Source organism: Sminthopsis crassicaudata, chromosome X (assembly GCF_048593235.1).
Source record: "Sminthopsis crassicaudata isolate SCR6 chromosome X, ASM4859323v1, whole genome shotgun sequence".
Taxonomy (NCBI): domain Eukaryota; kingdom Metazoa; phylum Chordata; class Mammalia; order Dasyuromorphia; family Dasyuridae; genus Sminthopsis; species Sminthopsis crassicaudata.
In genome coordinates, this window is record NC_133623.1 from 60125504 (window position 1) to 60132821 (window position 7318).

At 43.0% G+C, this 7318-nt stretch overlaps 1 long non-coding RNA gene across 1 annotated transcript in view; it reads right to left on the minus strand.

Moving 5' to 3' along the window:
• LOC141548324 (uncharacterized) overlaps positions 1 to 7318 on the minus strand; it is a 108746-nt gene that overhangs the window by 30043 nt on the left and 71385 nt on the right. The gene's annotated exons all lie outside the window — the stretch shown is intronic.

Below are 7318 nucleotides of genomic sequence, written 5' to 3' on the forward strand. Positions count from 1 at the left end.
TCTCTCTGCCTCTCTGTCTCTGTCTCGCTCTCTGTCCTGTTTCTGTCTCTGACTGTCTCTGTCTGCCTCTGTATATCTCCCTGTATCTCTTTATGTGCCCCCCCCCCTCTCTCTGTCTCTCTCTCTCTGTGTCCTCTCTACCTCTCTGTCTTCCCTCTCTCTCTCTCTCTCTCTCTCTCTCTCTCTCTCTCTCGTGTCCTTCTCTACCTCTCTGTCCTCTCTCTCTCTCTCTCTCTCTTTCTCTCTCTCTCTCTCTCCTCTCTCCTCTCTCTCTCTCTCTCTCTCTCTGTGTCCTTCTCTACCTCTCTGTCCTCTCTCTCTCTCTCTCTCTCTCTCTCTCTCTCTCTCTCTCTCTCTCTCTCTCTCTCTCTCTCTCTCGCTTGTTGTCTCTCTTTCTGTCTCCCTGTCTCTCTCTGCCTTTTTCTCTGTTTCTGACTGCCTTTCTTTGTCTCTCTCTGCCTCTCTGTCTCTGTCTCGCTCTCTGTCCTGTTTCTGTCTCTGTCTGTCTCTGTCTGCCTCTGTATATCTCCCCTGTATCTCTTTCTGTGCCCCCCCTCCCTCTCTCTCTCTCTTTCTCTCTCTCCCTCTCTCTCTCTCTCCTTCTCTCCCTCTCTCTCTCCCTCTCTCTCCTTCTATCTCCTCCTCAAAAGCTTTTTCTCCTTACTCTAATTTCCACCCAATAATAACTGGTCTTTCTGCACCCCTCGAGGCTGTTGAGTCCAACTCTGCTATATGGTAACAGAAAAGAAAAGCTTGGAATTGCCTGGGATCAAATATCTACTCAGAATGTTACCGAGGACTTGAACTCGGGTTATTCTCTCTTCCAAGAAGAGTCCAGCAGGAGGGCTGGCTGTGCCCCTGTCCTTATTCCTCCTGGTGGCCATCCTCCTCTTTGCTGTGGACACCTCCCTCTCATTCTTGCTACCTTAGGCACTCGAACGCTAGCTCTCTTTATTAGAGCTTGATTCCATGGGGAAAGCCTTTTCTCTCTCATGCTCCCAGAGGATCAAGAGCTGAAGTATCAGGAGAACCCACGCAATCCAGCCCCCAAAACTTAATTACGAGAAAATGGAGGCGGACAGTGGTTCTGTGACTTCTCCACATTAATCTACCTTGTCAGCAGCTGGGAAAGAAATTGAACTCTACGTACGCTGCTCTAAGCTGGCTTGTTCTACACATGCTAGGTAGGTGTTGCTTCCCTTTGCCGCTCTCCCTCATCTATGGTCTCTTGTTCCTTTGTCTCGGTTTCCTCCCGAATGCTCTCCTCACTGGCTCCCATGCTCATTAGAGTGTGGTTCTCTCTATTTCTCTATTTCTGGGTTTCTCTTACTATCAGATATAAGACTCTGTCTTTTATATCTTTCACTATTTTTCTCTCAGACACTCCATTTCCTTCTCTGTGTCTGTCTCCTTCATTCCCTCACTCTCTCTCTTTCTCCTTTTCATTCATGAAGTCTGTTTCCCTCCAAGTCCACTTCTCTGTACTCGACTTAATCCCAAGTGTCCATCCTTCTCTCTCTCTGGCACCTCGAGGTGCTTTTTGTCTCCTTATATTTGTATTGCCAGGGCATAGCTTACTGCCTGGTACATTTTACAAGCTCGATAAATGCTTCTTGAACTCTACACTATGACCCTTAGCTGCCTCTCTCTACTGAAGCTGTCCCTCAGTGTCTCTCCCTCACCTCTGCGCCTCTGCCCGGGTCTCTCCCCTCCCTACGCTCTAACCTCTTTCATCCTCTTTTGTAAATTACCAAGAGCTATTTTTCCTTTTTCTGTATCTTTATTTCTCTTTATGCCACTATTTCTCTCATTCCAGCTTTGTCACAGAGGATCATCGAGCTGGAACATTCTTAGGCAAGATCCAGTCCAGCTCTAAAATTTAGTGAGGAGAAATCTGAGTTGCCAGAGCTTATGTGACTTAAGTTTGTCAGCACCTCAAGTAGGACTCTAAGAAGGATGCTCAAACCACTGGGACACCTACACGGCTTATGCTACCCTTGCCAGCTGCTTCTCCCATTTTCATCTCTATTCCTATATCTCATTTTCCTCCAAAAGAATCTCTTCTCTCACTCATTATCATTTCTTTCCCTCCTCTTTCTGTCACTTGGTCTCTCTTGATAAAGCTTTCTCTGGGGTTCCCTTGATATCTCACTGCTACTTTCTATCTTTATCCATCTCTGTGCCTCTTGTTTCTGTCTGTCTCGCGCTTTCTTTCTCTGGCTCTTTCTTCCCTTCTGCTTCTATCTCTTCCTTGAAAGCTTATTCTCTTTACTCTAATTGCAACTCATAAATAGTCCTTTCTTTTCCCCCTATTTTGACCAGGAGTATACCTTTAAAGCTTGAAGGATCCCACAGAGACACTGGGTCCAATTCCTTGAGCATAAAATAACAGACAGAGGTTTAGACACTCTGACTGAATTTATTCAGACTTCAAAGAACAATCCTGTGAGAGACTTGTCTATTCTCCCTACATACTCCCCTCCACTGCAAATATTTCTATTTCCTGAGACTTGTCTATTCTCCCTACATACTCCCCTCCACTGCAAAAATTTTAATTCCTGTGGATGCTTCCTTCTGTTTCCTTCTCATCCTCAATGTCGATTCCCTCTAACTCTATACACCAATAATAAGCTGAATCCCAAGTGGACTTCCCTTCCTCCCTGGGATCTAGAAGATCATGGAGCCAGAGTACCATGAGAAATCATCAAATCCAGAAAATAAATTTAGTGGGAAGAAAATTGAGGCTGACAGTGGTCAAATTATTTCTCTGGAGTAACAGAGCTTGTCAGCTGCTGTGGTAGGATAAAAACTCAATGAATGAATTTCAAGTAGAATGCTCTAATCACTATGATCCCTACATACTTTGTTCTATACTGGCCAAGAGTCTCTTCTCACATGCTCATTATCTTTTGGGTCTCTATGTCTCTCTGTCTCTGTCTCGCTTGCTGTATCTGTCTATGGTTTTCTTTTATGTCATTGTCAGTCTCCAATTTTATCTCCATATATCTATCTCTCTGCAACTCTCTCATTCTATATGTCTCTGTCTCTGTCATTGTTTGGCTCTTTCTCAGTCCTTCCCTTTTCTTCTCCTTCTCTCTTTTGTCTCCTCCAAATCTTTTTTTTTTCCTTCCTGTAATTCCCACTCTAGAACTTGTCTTTTCTTTTGCTCCCTCTCATCAATATAAACAGAGAATGAGAGCTAGAAGGAACCCCCAGGGCCACTGAGCCCAGTTTCAATATTTGATTTCCCCTAACTTTCTCTTTATTCAAGCTTAATCACAAGTGGACATCCTTTTCACTCTCTGGAAACCAGAGGGATCATAGAACTGGAGGTTCCATAGATATCATCAAGTCCAACCTCGTAAATTGAATGAGATGATCTCTTATCTCTATTCCTCGTTTGCTTCCACTATGGTCTCTTTGCTCACTAGCATGTGGTTCTGTGTATCTAACTCTCTCTCATGCTCTATCTGTCTGGGGTTTTTCTCTATCTCACTATCACTCTAACTTTATCTCAATATATCAATCTGTCTTTGTATCTCTCATTCTGTCTACTTCTTCCTGGGCCTCTCATTGTTTGCCTCTCTCACATTATTTCTCTCAATTTTCCCTTTCCACTTTGTCTCTCTCTTTTCCTAAAAAAACTTTATTTCCTTCTCTTAATATCCACACAATGATGATTAATTTTTCTTTCACTAATCATAAATAGGATCATAGAGTCAGAGTCAAAAGGTTCATTCAGACATCCAACATGGGTCTACTAGGACATTTTGCTGTTTCATTTTGCACATTCCCATCAATCCACAGATGTTTATCTTCTGTGGATCCCAGCTTCTGTCTCTGTGATACTCAATGATTGCTCCCTCTTCCTCACTCTCTCTGTTCCTCTCCCTATCCCTGTTCCTGTCTCTCTCTCTCTCCCCCAAGATTCATCTCAATTGCACATCCTTTTCACTTTCTGGGAACCACAGCATCAAGGAACTAGAGTCATTAGATACTATCAAGTCCAGCCCCATAAGTTGACTGATATGAAAACTGAGGCTGACCTTGGTTAAGGGATTTCTCCAGAGTAAGACACCTTGTCAGCTCCTGATGGCGAATTGAAATTCAGTCAACTCCAAATATAATGCTCTAATCACTAGGACACTTGGCTGGATTGTCCATATTTCCCAAGGTTCCTATCCCTTGACAATTTCTCTTCGTCTTCAATTGCTCATTTTCCATCACAATTACTTCCTCCCTCATTCCTTTTTTCTTTTCCTTTTTTGGTGTTCCCCCCTCTCTCTCTCATGTCTTTGTATCTAATCCTCTGTTTCTGTCTCTCTACCTTATTCTGATTACCTCTTTGACTTTCTCTCCATCTCCCTCGCTCTCCATTCTGTCTTCCCCTTCTCGTTCCTGCTTTCCCTCCTCAAAAGCTTTTATCCTTTTGAAACTTTTCACTAAATAATAATCAATTTTCCCCCTCTCTCATCAATATGAGCACAGATTTAGACCTGGGACAAACCTGGGGGCCATTGAGTCTAAATCCATTATATTGTCTCAGAAGAAACAAAAGTTTATACACTTTAAATGAATCTCCCAGGGTCAAATATTTAGGGAGAATATGAAGTTGCATTTGAACTCAGCTCTAAACTTCCAAGGACAGTGCACTCAGAAAAGTCGTTGTCCACAGAAAATGTTCCTCTTCTCTCAACGGGCTGCTCAGAAGCTTTTTGCCCTACTATTCCTCTAATCTAAAAGTCACCGCTCTTTGCATTAGCTCTTGGTCACTGAGAGTATCTGACATTTGGCGCTGGAATGAGCCATAAGGGCTACTGAGTCCAACTCCATCATTTTAGAGAAGAAAGCAGCTTAGACAATTTTGGTGACTTTCCCAGCATCCCACAGCTAGTAAGCATTTTGGGAAGCAGAATTTGAACTTGGGGCCCCAGGACCATCCACAACAGTGATGTGTCCCCCAGGAGCCCTGCCTGTGTCACTTCACACTTTGCCCCCAGGCCTCACTGCTTCTCTCTGATCTTCCTCCCTGCTGGCTTCCCTCCAACTCTCTCTCTCTCTCCCACACAAATGGCCGGGGGGCTTTCTCTTTTCTCTTTCTCTCATCAGCTGGGTCACAGAGCTACAAAGTGACATCACATCCAGCCCCATTGTTTTACAAAAGAGCAAACTGAGACTGAATGAAGTCAGTTGACTCCCAAGGGAACATCATTTGCCACAGTGTGAGTCAGAATGAGAACTCCAGTAGTCTGGACCCCCAGGACAGGGGACCACCCACCATGAGACTGAGCAGGTAGAGCATTACAGGCATGGTGGAAAGCCAGTGAAAATGTGGATAGTCAGGGGATAAATAGCATCCCGGTCAAGGTACAGCAAGGAGGATAATGTCTCTGCACCCAGAGGAGGTGGGGGAGAATAAAGTAGAACAAGACTGCAAATGCAGCAAGGGCAGCTTGGGAAGAGATCTGATCTCCTAAGAAAATATTCTTTATTAGATTCTGGAGGCAGTAGGGAGCCACTGAAGTTTACTGAGCAAAGCTAACATGATTGGCCCTGAGCTTTAGGAAAAGCATTCTTGTCCCAATGGAGCATGGACTAGAAGGGGGAGACCTGGAACAGAGCCACTATTGCCATAGTCCAGGTGTGAGGTGATGAGGCCCTGGACAAGAGTGGGGGCCATGTCAGAGGCCAGAAGGGGGGGATACTCAAGAGGTGTTAGAAAGGCGCAGTCCTCTCTCTGTTCTGACTTGAATTAAACTAGCCTGATCCCTACAACTGCCTCTCAGCACTCCTGATCTACTGTCACCTTCCTTCCTTCCCTGTGACTTTCTCAATCTCACACCGCTCTCCCTCCAAATCATGTCTCCGACCCTCTCCAGAACAAAATTTTCTAATCTCCTAGATCTATGCTCTTCAACTTCAGCAAATTTTCCTTGTACATCTCAAATTCAGTTTAAAACTTTATTCTTTCCTGATCAAAATTAAGACTAAGAATTACAAGTAGTTTCTCACTTTATCAAGCAAAACTCTTCCAAATTCATTCCTTCCTTAAGAGCTTACAGGGACATAGTCCATCCTAATTTGCTTCTTATTTGATTTCTTACTTTATTTGCTTATTTCTATTGCAATTAGATTCAGCTAAATGAGTCACAGAAGACCACAGTGGTCAGAAAAACTATTCTCCTAAAATGAAAATGCTTATTCTCCTATTCCATATTGCTCTCTGATTTCTTTCCAAGCAGGAATGAACTAGGTTAAACATCAGATAATGTTTCAAAACTTCAAACTACAAATTGACTGCCTAATTATTCACCACTGGAGACAAACTTTATAAACTTGTTTCAGTCCTGCTAAAGGCTGAAAATCTACTCACTGAAATCATGCTCCTACATAAAAGCAATAAATCCTTTAGTTTTCCAAAGAAAAAAGAGAATGCTCTAGAAATTAGGGTGAATTTTGTATGCAAATTCCACCAAGTATTCATTTTGAGCGCTTCTAAGTAGTTCTATCCCCAAAAGCCAATTAAATGATGGAGCATATGTGAATAAATTCAAAACTTAATCACCTCACAATCTGGAAATACACATTAAACCTACTACAATTCACTCATAAATCTGTTCACTAATTAGTTGGGAATTCCACAACATATACCCTACATAGAACAACCAATCTCACTTTCTCCTCATCTCAAAAAAAAGCTCTTTTGCCATAGTCCTAAGCTCCTTTTTCAAAGTCATAAGAAGAACTGAGGAAGTAATCATGTTTAATCAAGAGAGGACCTAGGATTATGATGATTTTCTTGGTTCTTCATTTGGTCCACTTAAGTTTTGGAATACAAGAAAAGAAGTGGCCAATCATTGAGCTAGTTCAGGAGTCAGTGATTGTCAGGGACTCTCACTGTGAGAAGATGCAGCCACAGACCTCATTCAGGTCTTCAAAGGATTTTTGCCTCGTGATGTGTTTGAGTTTATACATTCATTCACACAATCACTGGCCATCCTCATTCATGCACACAGGCAACCCAATGCCTTTTTCTTTTAATTTCATGGGGGAATGAAGGATTTTTCTCAAGGTCAAAGAGCAGGAGGTTCTGTTTGAAGTTTTCTTCCCAGATCTTCTGTTGACAAGGCAAAGGAAGTGTTCCTCCTATTGAGGCACAAGATCCCTACATCTTTCCTGTCTACTTTGCCAAAGAGAAAGCTTGAGAAGTAGCTACAGCTACCAAGATGGAGAATCCCAGCCTTGAGCAACAGTTCACAATGAAGACAATTCCTTGGCACACAACTGCCCTTCCTGTGAAGCCACAACCAACAAACAC